The 14,434-nt window shown below is 39.8% G+C and overlaps 1 protein-coding gene across 1 annotated transcript in view; it reads left to right on the top strand.

Annotated features, from left to right (window-relative positions):
- CPNE4 (copine 4) overlaps positions 1 to 14,434 on the top strand; it is a 568,794-nt gene that overhangs the window by 477,429 nt on the left and 76,931 nt on the right. The gene's annotated exons all lie outside the window — the stretch shown is intronic.

Here is a 14,434-nt window from a genome sequence, read left to right as displayed (position 1 = left end):
ACATTTGTCTAATATGCGTATTGAGATAAGAACTATAAGGGGAATCGGAAGTGTGGATTCTGTTTTTGTTGATAGGAAAAAGTGTAAAGCTGGCCAGACACTAGTAGAATTTTGTTTGAAAGTTTTAATTTTATGAAGGTTGGTTTGATTTTCTAATCATTAGTGGGGTCAAATCAGTTTTTTCTCAAACAAATTTCTAACAGTGTCCACTTGTTCCTAAATTTAATGTTAAAAGCAAACTAAATGTTTAAGTACAGTACTTTTGAACGACATCTGTCAAGTCATTAGATGTACTGAGAATTTGCATACTAATGTTCGTACAATAGTTCACTCAAAAATCTACTAGTGTATGGCCAGCTTACAGCTTTTGTGAGATGATGCACGCAACATTGTACATTTCAAGGGTTGAATGAAAAGTAATACCTCCATGCCGACTAGTAATTCTTACAATATTACAAACCACTTTAGCCCTGGAAGATTTTACCCACTTAATGACCAAGCCAGCTGTGTATACACCGCTCCCGCACCGCCCCAAAGATGCTGCTTGCAGGACTTTTTTTTCCCATCCTGCAAGCACACCGCCCCAGTGTGAAAGCACTCAGGCTTTCACACTGGGGTGGCTTCAGGGGTGGCTTGAGAGGTGGTTTTCAGGTGCTTTACAGGCGCTCTTTTTTAGCACTATAATGCCTGTAAAGAGCCCCAGTGTGAAAGAGGTCTAAGTGACACTTTTTGGGGACCAGTGACACTAATACAGTGATCAGTGCTAAAATATGAACTCTCACTGTACTAATGACACTGGCAGGGAAGGGGTTAACATCAGGGTCGATCAAAGGGTTGAATGCGTACCTAGGGAGTGATTACTAACTGTGTGGGGGTGGCTTAACTGGAGGAAGTGCTTAGCAGAAACACAAGTTCTCCATCTTTCTCTCTGACAGAACGACGATCTGCCTTGTTTACGACGATCGTCGTTCTGCCTCTCTGGAGAACGATCGCGGATGGCCGGCAGACATCGGGTCCACCAGACCCGCTAATAGGCTCCCCCTCTGTACAATCAGCATGCGCGCCCCTAGTGTATATTGCACAAAATGACGGACAGGTACATTGTTTCACGCAGTAGAGCTGACCTGCCGCAGTACATCTGCAGTAGGCTGTCAGGAAGTGGTTAATAGTTAGGTATTATTACCACAAACTGTATCTAAATCTAAATGGTCACCTGATAACTATACATTTTTGCCAACAACGAACATTTTTTGGAAAGCCATCATGGTAAACATCTACACTCTACTTCTGAACTATTCCTCAGCATTCCTAAATTCTTTGTTGGGTGCATAGTGATGTCCACAAAGGTTTTCTTTCAGTTTTGTCAAAAGTTTTAGGGTGCTAAGTCTGGGCTGTATGATGAAGGTAGTAGGCTGGTGAGATTCTACCTCTCTATAGAATGTATCGCACACAAACCTTTCACAATCCAAGAATGTCAATATTGTGAACCATACACTCTTGCAAAATCTCTTGCTGAGTGATCTGCTGATCAGTGCTGCTGATCAGTTCATTAAAGGCTTGGCGTACATTTTGCAAACAAATACATTCACAAACAGTATATTTACCAAAAAAGTATATTTATTTTGCAAATAAGGCTGCAAAGCAATGCAACTGTAATCAGAGGATTGCAGGTGCAATTTCAAGTTCCTCTAGACTATTCCTGCAGCTCCCTTACTATACCAATGTACAGGCTTTTAGCTGGAAAGCTGAAGGAAGTGTCAATGGACTCTGAGTGTGATGATCAAAGCACTTGTGTTCCATTGAGAACTATAAATCTGTTTGCTGCGATAACAGATGAGACTTGTAGTTTATTCATTCACAGATCTCTATGAAGGAATGATGTGGCTGTGCAGTTGGAGTCCCATATAGCTGTGCCAAATTCAAATCTGACAACTTCTGCGGGGGGGAAAACAACCCCTGCAGGCTGTCAGGGAGTGGGTCATTTGGGGGTGGTGGAGATCTGCTTGGCACCATGCTACACCCTAAATATGTAAAAAACACAAACAGAAGGCATCTCTAAGTGTATTATTATCAGGATATTTTATTGCCAAAAGGTTAAAAACACTTACTAGAAGTGAAAGATAAACTCATCAAACATCAGGTCCTGCAGTCTCAGTCCCAGACAGGTGTCTCGGCTAGGACGGCAGTGCTGAATAAGGGGTCCCAGCCAGCCAGCAGTGGAAAGCCATGTGGTATTGTTCCAGGAAGAGCAGTGGTACTGTCAGGACTAGCGTTGAACGCAAGGACTCGGTAATGATGTCAGAGTGGGGGGGACACATTTTGGAGCATGCGTGAGCGCTCCTTCTTCATGCCATCGGCATGAAGAAGGGGCACTCACTCAAGCTCCAAAACACTATGCATACAGCTTTCCACAGCTGGCTGGCTGGGGTCCCTTATTCAGCACTGCCATCCATGCTGTCTGGGACTGAGACCGCAGGACTTGATGTTTGATAAGCTTATTTATATTTCACTTCTAGTAAGAGTTTTTAACCTTTTAGGCAACAAAATATCTTGATAATACTGTTTGTGTTTATTCCTTACCAGAGATTTTCTTCCCTCTTTTGAAGTGCTGCTGAAGTGTGTTTTTCAGGAATCTGCTTGTCTGCTCTCCACGTGTTGTGGATTAGTGATTCTGGTTAGTCCAGTTTTCCCAGAGCACCCTACATGTACTTTTCTACCCTAAATATGTAAGTAACATGTAACATGGTCTTAAAGGTGGAGTTATCCTTTAACACATTTCTTGTGAAGCTCATCAGGTCCTGAGAATACAGGAAAATGGCACCTGGCCACACACAGGATCAGCAAACTATAAAGTTAAAACATGAGAACTGGCTTCAGTTGGAGGAACCCCCAAATGCATTTTATCCATGTGGGGCTTAATCATACCTGCATTGGGCGGTGTTTCTTTATGACTAGAACCCGCCTCATTTCTTGGCTGGAGGATGTTCAGCCTCTTCTTTGATAATTAATAACTCTTTAATAACTCTTCCCAAGAGCCAGCCAACTCCTTGCATTAGGGCTAAGAGCTTTTGGAAGGAATTCTAAGGTAGGGTGCTGTGATGTTTTCAGGAAGCTATGTGCTTTTAGCTCAATCTTTTGCAAGGCACAGAGTTCAAGGGCTTTATGTATTCTGGCTTCTAATAATGTAATAGTTCTCTTTATTTTCTGTACTTGCCATGAACTTTGAAGCCTCTTACACACTTCCTCTAAAGAGCACCTTCCTTAAATTTCCCTCAGAAACTGAGTTTTCTCTTCCCCAACTGAGCTATTTATCAACAGAGAGACATTGTACACTTTCAGTTCAAGTGGTCATTCTGTGCATTAAGGTAAAAAAATACACAACCTTTTCCTGCAACCCCCAGCCCATTCCTAAACACTTACCTGACTGTTGTCACCATTCCAGCACCGTCCCAGCTGCAGCACTCTTCTCTTTTCCTGGTCTCACAGGAGACACTGAGAGCAACAGGAGCCATAGGTTCCTGCTGCTGTCAGTCAAACTTCTGTGAAGACGGAGTGGCTTGAAATTTTCCACATTTTGTCATGTTACAATTAAAAACGTAAATGTGCTTTATTGTGATTTTATGTGATAGACCAACACAAAGTGGCACATATTTGAGAAGTAGAAGGAAAATGATTAATGGTTTTTCAAAATGTTTTCCAAATAAATATCTGAAAAGTGTGAATTGCATTTGTATTCAGCCCCCCTGAGTCAACACTTTGTAGAACCACCTTTTGCTGCAGTTACAGCTGCAAGTCTTTTTAGGTATGTCTCTACCAGCTTTGCACATCTAGAGAGTGAAATTTTTGCCCATTCAGATTGGATGGAGAGCGTCTGTGAACAGCAATTTTCAAATCTTGCCACAGATTCTCAATTGGATTTAGGTCTGGACTTTAACTGGGCCATTCTAACACATGATGGAGAGCGTCTGTGAACAGCAATTTTCAAGTCTTGCCACAGATTTTCAATTGGATTTAGGTCTGGACTTTGACTGGGCCATTTTAACACATGAGTACGCTTCGATCTAAACCATTCCATTGTAGCTCTGGCTGTATGTTTAGAGTCATTGTCCTGCTGGAAGGTGAACCTCCGACCCAGTCTCAAGTCTTTTTCAGACTCTAACAGGTTTTCTTCTATGATTGCCCTGTATTTGGCTCCATACATTTTTCCATCAACTCTGACCAGCTTCCCTGTCCCTGCTGAAGAAAAACATCCCCAAAAAATGATGCTGCCACCACAATGTTTCACGGTGGGGATGGTGTGTCCAGGGTGATGTGCAGCGTTAGTTTTCGACCACACATAGCATTTTGCTTTTAGGCCAAAAAGTTCAATTTTGGTTTCATCTGACCAGAGCCCTTTCTTCCACGTTTGCTGTGTCCCCCACATGGCTTCTCGCAAACTGCAAACTGGACTTCTTATGGCTTTCTTTCAACAATGGCTTTCTTCTTGCCACTCTTGCATAAAGGCCAGATTTGTGGAGTGCATGAATAATAGTTGTCCTGTGGACAGATTCTCCCACCTGAGCTGTGGATCTCTGCGGCTCCTATAGCGTTACCATGGGCCTCTTGGCTGCTTCTCTGATGAATACTCTCCTTGCCCGGCCTGTCAGTTTAGGTGGACGGCCATGTCTTGGTAGGTTTGTAGTTGTAAAACCGACACAATCTGCGCTATCCCCACTCTCCTACGCTGTTGTAAGAACTCAACTATAAACAAATATCTAAAATTGTGAATAGGCAACTATAGACAAAAAGTGCTGCAACCAAAATAAACTCGAATATCAAGTTACATTAAATGTATATAATAAATTCAGGTGCGCTACTAGTGTCACAATGGTTAAAGTTTTACCTTCAACCCAAACTTCATAATATTTATGTGTAGATGTATTGCTATATTATATACACATTGTGCAATCATAATTAGTGAACATATGTAAAGTCCCAAAAAAAAAAAATCAAGAAATGTGTGTTTTTATAAAGATAGTCCTTCCTCCAGCTAGTGGGATTGCTTATTCTTTGATGTCTGAACAAGCCGACAAAGCGGTAAAAGAAGGGGGGGGGGCGCTTACCAGATATGATGGACCCCTATTACGGGGGTCTTCAGAGCTTCATAAGTGCCAGATCTTATAGGCAGGAACAGCTGCTTTCACTTGCAGCTTCGGATCCACCTTGGCTTCTTACCGGGCACTGTGATGATCTTATCCTGAGCGATACTGCTGTGTAATCTCAGATGTGATAGACCCCTATTACGGAGGTCTTCAGAGCTTCACAGGTGCCAGGGTTAGCAAACAGGAACAGCTGATTTTACCTACAATTTGAAATCTGCCTTAGGTTCTTCCCGAGCACTGGGATGCCGTATCCTGAACTGTGCCTCTGTATAATCGCTCGTGAGCATGTTAGAAGTAAAACAGAAAGTCCTCCATGGTGAAGTGAGTAAAAACTCTTTATCAAAACTGATGAATGACTGACATCAAGTGCAAAGCAGGAATATCAAAAATGGACAGCCTCGGCTAGTCTCCTTTCCCCCTCGAAGCCTCTTATGGAGAAACGCCGCGTTGGACGGAGCCACGGGATCTGACGTCACTACACACCAGCTAGGCAAGCCTCATCACAGCCGAGCTGTCCTTTTTTTATATTTCTGCTATGCCCTTGATGTCAGTCATTCATCAGTTTTAATAAAGAGTTTTTACTTACTTCACCATGGAGGACTTTCTGTTTTACTTCTAACATGCTCACGAGCGATTATACAGTGGCACAGTTCAGGATACGGCATCCCAGTGCTCAGGAAGAACCTAAGGCAGATTTCAAATTGTAGGTAAAATCAGCTGTTCCTGTTTGCTAACCCTGGCACCTGTGAAGCTCTGAAGACCTCCGTAATAGGGGTCCATCACATCTGAGATTACACAGAGGTATTGCTCAGGATAAGATCATCCCAGTGCCCGGTAAGAAGCCAAGGTGGATCCGAAGCCGCAAGTGAAAGCAGCTGTTCCTGCCTATAAGATCTTGCACTTATGAAGCTCTGAAGACCCCCGTAATAGGGGTCCATCATATCTGGTAAGGGCCCCCCCTTCTTTTATCGCTTTGTCGGCTTGTTCAGACATCAAAGAATAAGCAATCCCACTAGCTGGAGGAAGGACTATCTTTATAAAAACACACATTTCTTGATTATTTTTTTGGGGACTTTACATATGTTCACTCATTATGATTGCACAATGTGTATATAATTTAGCAATACATCTACACATAAATACTATGAAGTTTGGGTTGAAGGTAAAACTTTAACCATTGTGACACTAGTAGCGCACATGAATTTATTATATACATAGGTTTGTAGTTGTGTTATACTCTTTCCATTTTCTCATGATGGATTGAACAGTGCTCCGAGAGATGTTCAAAGCTTAGGATATCTGTTTATAACCTAACCCTGCTTTAAACTTCTCCACAACTTTATACCCTGACCTGTCTGATGTGTTCTTTGGCTTTCATGATGCTGTTTGTTCACTAAGATTCTCTAACAAACCTATGAGGGCTTCACAGAACAGCTGTATTTATATTGAGATTAAATTACACACAGGTGGACTCTATTTACTAATTAGGTGATTTCTGAAGGCAATTGGTTCCACTAGATTTTAGTTAGGGGTATTAGAATAAAGGGGGCTGAATACAAATGCACGCCACCATTTTCAGATATTTATTTGTAAAAAAAATTGAAAACCATTTATGATTTTCATTCCACCTCACAATTATGTGCCACTTTGTGTTGGTCTAACACATAAAATTCTAACAAAAAAACATTTTAAGTCTTGACTGGGGATCCACTTTAACATGTACCATTAGCTGACTTTCATCTCCTGCACGTGGTAATAAGCTGACATTTCTCACAGGTTATATCCTTCAATCTCTCTCAGTGGGAGAGCAGAACAGAGTGAAACTGTTGCATCATCTTATTAGCATTCATTCATTCTTTACCTTGCAGGCAAAGCTGGATATAAAAAATGCATAGGGCATTTGGGGGGCAACCTGGCTCCCATAGGTTGCTCCTAAGCTACTTTCAACCTCAAAAACTCTCAACTCAACTCAAAACTCTTTAGCTAAGAGTACTCCCCAACACTGTAAACTACACTTGTGAACAGTCCCCTTAACCGTTTATTCCCTATCTAAAAACTCAAAATTGGCCAGGGGGATTCTGCTACATTCAGCAGTCTCTTCTCAGATTTATTTTCCAATTAGTGGCAGTCCATATAACTTTCTTGTAATATTCAGATAAATTCTGCATTTAAACTTCTTTCTCTCCTTGCATTCAGTTTAGTATCTAAGGGCTATAAGGTCCCATGAGATCTCTTAAATAACTTGGGTCAGATTGTGTAGCTTTCTAAAGGTGAGAAGGTTGAATTGAAATGATCCTCCTTCCCATTTTACAGGCAAACAATGTACCCTGAGAAGAATCCTTGTAATGGTAATGGTGTGATGGATTGCATAGCAGCCTGGCAGCTGCATCCTCTGCCACCTGCAATCAATATAAACTCTTTCTAGGAAAAGCTTTGGCACAGAGCTCGAAAAAAGTCTAGACATGTGGATATAAATTCGCAAATTAATTCTGTGATATTCTCACCCAGACTCAAGTGTTTGATGTTTGCAATACGCTTGATATAGAAGAAACATGATTTGATGATTGCTGATATAGGCTCTTTAAAACACAGATTTCAATACAAAGGTAAATATATTACCATATATATATACAGTGCAAGAAATTACACAAGGAACAAAATATTCAGGAGCTATACAAATGATACACAGATATATAGGTGGAACACAATCCTTAGCAGCTGGGAAGGAAAAAACTGGAGCATTACGAAGGTGCCCAAACATGAAATACAAACACAAAGTTCCTTACTAAATAGCGCTGAAGGATAAAAATTTGTACAGCCACAAATTGGTAATCATTAGGCTGATGGCTGGTATATGTAGTCCCGCAAAGATGGATGACCAAAAAGAAAATTATGTAATCATATAAAATTTAATGGTCAAGAAAAAAACCCCATAAAACAGAGAGAAATCTTGTTTAAAACAGACTGGTGTATGATATTGTCAGTAACAGAATTGCCATTGTCCCAAATGGTATATAAAGAAAGGCTGGGTCCACGTACCATATACCAAGCAGGTGCTGGAGGGGAGAAAGGAGATAATCCTCCCAGGCAGAGTCACTCAGTCCCCTGGATGGTGAAGTAGCCAAATAAGAAAATCCTGTGGAGCGCCTGATGATAAAACGATCCCTGAGACCAAGGATACCGTCATGATGATGCGTTTCAAGTGTGGCCAATCCTCAGGTCATGTCATGACCTGAGGATGGGCCATGCCCGAAATGCATTATCATGATGACAGCCCTGTATTAGACTGCTTCAGGTAACAGCTGCCATCCCCTAGTTACACACCACACAGTGGATCCAGTGACTATCGCAGCCCCTGACGTCATATCCAGCACGCTGCCCGGAAGCCCAGGCTATACACATTTATATTCTGCTTGTGTCTCCTGCCTCCAGTCCCAGGCTGATAAGTGGTCTTGCAGCACCACTGTACAGCTGACGTCACTCCAGCTGCGCTGACAGGACATTTGGTTACCGGCCACTGTATCCTTGGTCTCTGGGATCGTTTTATCATCAGGCGCTCCACAAGATTACCTTATGGTATGTGGACCCAGCCTTTCTTTATATACCATTTGGGACAATAAGAATTCTGTTACTGACAATATTGTGAACCAGTCTGTTTTAAACAAGATTTTTAAACAAGATTTCTCTCTGTATTATGTTTTTTGGCTTGACTAATACATTTTTTTTTCTGATTACATTATTTTCTTTTTGGTCATCCATCCTTGTGGGACTACATATACCAGCCATTAGCCTAATGATTACCAATTTGTGGCTATACAAACTTTTATCCTTCAGCACTATTTAGTAAGGAACTTTGTGTTTGTAGTGCAAGAATCTAGTAACTGAGCACCAGATTAAAGCATTAACATAAAAAGGCTGATTAAGCCACGTAGGCCCCACCTACCCTAGTCTTTGCATAGTGACAATAAGAATTAATGATACCATAATTACAGAAAATTAACAGCTATTCTGAATTACACTCTATCCAAGCTGCATTCTCTTACTACTTATTTTCATGTTTTTACTTTTTCTTCTCTTGTTTATGTACATTGATAATCTTTTTTTGTGTTTAATCTTATTTATTAAGACAAACAAGTACAAGAAAATAAATTTCATATTAAGGTATAGAGATTTGGGGGAGCTCCCATAACCTAACATATACAAAATGGTCACCTAATCTCTGAATTTGTACTTATAGATAGTAGGGTACCCAGGCACCCCATGATATCCATACAGATCCCAAAATATCATAAAAATTAAATAAACAACTAATTAACTTAACTAAGTTTCAAGTTAAAACCTAACCAAAAACATAAGAAGAAAGAAAAAAAAATGGAAAAAAAAGGGAAAACATTTTTCCCAGCAAATGCTCCTCCCACCCCCGAAAGGCCACCTTAGGAGAAATAGATGGATCTAAACCATTGCGTGTTGCGAAATGTAATCCAAGTAGCCCAGGTCGCAACATGTTTATCCAGACTGTCATGTTCCACCGCTAGTAAATATTCCAGATCCACAAGCAAATCCATTTCCAGTAACCATTCACCCAAAGTAGGCATCACTGAAAATTTCCAATGTCTAGGGATTATTACTCTAGCCGCTATCAAAAAATGGCAAAGTATGTCACATTTTGCTTTTCTAATTGAACTTGGCAATATGATAATCTGAAGCATATTGAGGATGAAGGTCCCTGTCCCTTTACAATACAGTTGTAGAACAGAGGCTCAAAACCTCTTAATCGGGGGACACTCGGCCCATATATGAAGCATATTACCCTCTTGGCTCCCACACCGCCAACACAAATTAGATGAGGAGGGGTATTGACAATCTAAAGTATCTGGACACCTACGCCATCATGTCAACATTTTAAAGTTTTTCTCCTGTGCTGCGCTGAATAAAGAGAGCTTGTGAGACAGTACAAATGCCTTCTCCCAATATTTCTCTAATTTGAGTTTTTAGTTCCTTCTCCCACTTGAGAGTATGAGCTGGAAGATTTGGATGAGAAAGAATAAACAGGATAGAATATACTCAGGAAATTACTTGCCTTGGGGGTGAATCACTGAGTAGTAAATCTTCAAATGAAGTAGGATGGGAAATAAGTTTCTGTTTGTCAGCAATTGAGGCAAGAAATTAATTTGCCTGTTGTTGCAGAAACCATGTTTCCGTTCCATATGAAACCATAGGATTGGGAAAAGAGCTGTCGACTGATAGAATTAAGGCCAAACGACAATGTATCAATTTAATCCACAGGTCTAGGGTGTGACCATGTACTCCTATGGCAAAAGATGGATTATCAAATAGAGGTGTCATAGGGCCAATATAAGCAGAAATATGAAGACGCTCTATCAGGGTGTCCTATAAGCCCAGTGTCTGTTTAGTGAGCACTGGGAGGGTACAAATATCCTTCCTCTTAGGGGATGGAATCCAGGGGAGAGATTGTAGATCCAACAACGATAAGAATTGTTTGAGCCAAACCCATAGTTTCCCTTTGCGATGGTGAAATCCTTTATAGAATGAATGCTTGATAATGCAAAGCTGCATCTGGGGTATTCATGCTTCCTCTATTCTTGGGCAAACAAAGCACCTTATGATTCAATCGGGGACATTTCGATCCCCATATGAAAACTGTAAAGGCCCTCTGCAATTTACAGAAAAAGGAGGCTGGGATGTATACTGGAACCGTTTGGAAAACATATAAAAGATCTCAGGATAACATCCATTTTCAGTGTATTGATTCTCCTGAACCACGAAAGAGCTTTCCTATCATAATTTTGAAGATCATAAATGGTTTTACATAAAAGAACTTCATAGTTAAGAAGAGAGGTCATGAACCAGGGTACCCTCGGATGTCCGTATTTGAGAGACATATGTCGGATTTGTTCTCGGATTTATTAACCGTCCGAAGGGTCTACCATGCTTATTCCCTAATTCATAATTTGGTAATTTTGATACTTTTACATACCATAGTGATCATAGCGAAAGACCGCTTATACAACCATATTTATAAGTAGATTTGGAATGTTGGCTCACTAATCATAAGATATAGTTGTGTTTTTGCCTGTTATACTTTCAACTACTTTCATATGCCAATTTTTCCGTTGCTCAGTATGACTAAATTGTTAATTATTTTTGTGATTTTGTGACATTTGTATTGTAATTTATGTACAATGCAAAAAGATTTTCATATCTAATTAGTTACTAGTATCAACATTAAAAACTAGTTATCCAGTACAAATTGGCGTGTTTAGAAAAAAATATCATTAGGATTTGACATTTTCATTATGTGTCAGAATTCTATAGAGATTTTCCTCTGCAAGAGAACAAGTGGAAAACCTCTGAGAGCATGGTAGCTTAGTTGGAATGGTGGCACAGTAGTAGTCACCTATAAATCAGAAAACTAAGATAAAATGTGTCCCCAATACCTTAAAAAAGAAGAGAAAAAAAAAACACAACTGTTGTATGTCACAAGGGAACTGTCAGTATACATGGAAAAAAAGGATAGAAAAACCAGACTCAAGCGCAATCTCAATATATCAAAATCCATAATGTATAACTAGATACGTGAGAGACCCATCAAATTGCTTGACACATGTAAAAAGTATTTGAATAAAAGTAATGGTGTATTAAAAAACTTAGACCATACAAAAACCTACTGTCCAATTGGTAAAACCATAATTGGTCAGGTTCATGCAGTATATATGAGATTTTTACTTATCATAAAGGCACCCGTGGCAAGACACATGTATCTAAATCATGAGAGGGATAGTGCACCAATGAAATGCTGGATGTTGGAGGTTGTAAAACCCAACCCCAAAGGAGGTAATTTTGATCAAATTATTCTACAGACGTTTTTTGGGTTAAATTTTGTTTGAATTGTGTGGGGTTGTCTGACCTCTGGGGTTTCTCTTTCCTGCGTGCTTAGATGGATTGTTCATTCTGTATTGTTTGAGTACCCGGGGAATGGCTGGAGACATTGTATGACACTGATTATAATTATGTAATAGCTTGCATCTATATATAGTAACCTTCTGTCTTATAATGATACTTTCCTTGTTTTGTTTCTTATTTGGTGTTTTGTGCTGGAATTTGGGGACACCTATTGCTATTTTGCTCTATATGGTCATTTGTGGTCATAATTGCCACTGTCTTCACTGCACATGTGACAACATTATGCGCCACGTTGTGACGTCACGGCATGCGTGGTGATGTCATGAAACTCATTTACATTGTGACGTTTATTTGCTTCATGCGTGAGGACGTCGCAGCGTTTATGACATTATGCCATTTTAGCCCCAATGGCAGCCATTTTCAGCACATTTCCATGTGCATTGGTTGATATTTTCCTCTGAAGCAGCCAGCAGGACCAGCAAAACTGGTCAGGTTTCCAGCTTTTCTTCCATAATGTTAGCTCTTGGGATGCCTCTCCCTCCCACCTCCTCCATCCATAGAAGAGATCGTGGTGCCTCTGGGCACAAACCTATAATACCACCAATATCTATGAGAACAATCTGGATGTCCCAAGACCTACATGGATGGCTAAGAATCACTTTATTTGAGCAATTTATGGCTTGGAACTTTTACTTATTCATTTGGTGGCTCCCTTTTTAGGCAATTTCAAGCTATGCTTCACACAGTTTAAATAACTTTCCTATAAGGATTTAATTGCCAACAGGGGATGATTCAAAGTGCTAGGCTACAAGCAATATATAAGGATACATGTGATAACATGGACACCTCTCCCTTCCAGTGTTTCATCCGGCTGGTGGCTCCCCCATGAGGCAACTACAGGTTATGCTTTTTACAGCTTGAAGAACTTTCCTATAAATTGCCAACAGGGGATGACTTAAGGTAGCATGCTACACACAAAGATACATGTGATGATGACATGGGCACCTCCCCCTGGGAGTTTTCCAGCGATTTCTAATATATGTGCCATAATTTATGCTGGTTCTACACTGTCCATATGGGGGTTGCTTCTACAATACATTAAATTATAAGAATTCACCATGCCATCTAGCCATATGAAGTGGTCTATATGTGGATGCTAATATGGAGGAGAGGTCTTTTTCTTGTGATATAGTCATATAATTCACATGGACTTTGCCCGCTACTGGGGTATACATACCTGTTAGGATTTCATCCATGTAAATTTTTTTTTGTCTCTTTTTGGGGGGTGATGCCTTATCACTTATATATATGTTGCGGTTTGAAGGTTGTTTGCTGGGTTTATGGCTGAAGCTATCAGCAGGGACTGGTGCAGCCGGGTGGTCACAGATCGTCTTTGATTGCATCTATGGCCTTGGAGAACCAGAGCGATGTCATGACATCACTTCCGGTCCAGGGTCGAAGTACATCTTTTTTTTTTAAGGAAAAAGATCCAACTTTTTTTTTTTTTTAAGAAAAAAGATCAAACTTTTTTTTTTAAGAAAAAAGATCAAACTTTTTTTTTTTTTTAAGAAAAAAGATCAAACATTTTTTTTTTTGATCTTTTGCTTTTGGGGTTTTGGGGTCTTTTTGACTCCAGATCTCTCCATAAAGAGGATCTGTCATCCTTATTTCTATCACAAGGGATGTTTGTTTACATTCCTTGTAATAGGAAAAAAAGTGATAAAAAAAATTAAAGGGACAGTTAAAAAAAAACAAAAAAGCTCCCCTTCCCTCCATGCTCGCACGCAAAAGCGAACGTATACGTAGGTCATTCACGCATATGTAAATGATACAAGCAATAATTCTAGCACTAGACATCCTCTGTAACACTAAACAGGTAACCTGTAAAAAATGTTAAAGCGTTGCCTATGGAGATTTTTAAGAACCATGGTTTGTTGCCATTCCACTAGCATGCACAATTTACATATATTTTTTTTTTTTACTTCATCAAAGTGTACTTTTTTCCAAAAAAATTGTGTTTGAAAAACCTCTGCACAAATATTGTGTAAAATAAAAAATTGCAATATGTATATGCTTTATCCAGGGATGTTGGTGCCTCTATTTAGTATGTCACTAGCCCACACTACCATTTTTACCATAAATATTGCAAAAATCACCATTTTATTCCCTAGGGTGTCTGCTAAAAAAAATATATAATGTTTGGGGATTATAAGTAGTTTTCTAGCAAAAAATACTGATTTAAACTTGTAAAAACTGTAAGTGCCAGAAAAGGCTTTGTCTTCAAGTGGTTAATATATAAGCATTTTTTCCTGCAACTGTTATGGTTGGGTTTTTGTAATAATTGGCCAATTATGGTTTTACCAATTAGA

The sequence above is a fragment of the Aquarana catesbeiana genome, linkage group LG05 (assembly GCF_042186555.1).
Source record: "Aquarana catesbeiana isolate 2022-GZ linkage group LG05, ASM4218655v1, whole genome shotgun sequence".
NCBI classification, from domain to species: domain Eukaryota; kingdom Metazoa; phylum Chordata; class Amphibia; order Anura; family Ranidae; genus Aquarana; species Aquarana catesbeiana.
The sequence above is the reverse complement of the archived record's forward strand: the minus strand, read 5'-3'. Positions and strand labels throughout refer to the sequence as shown.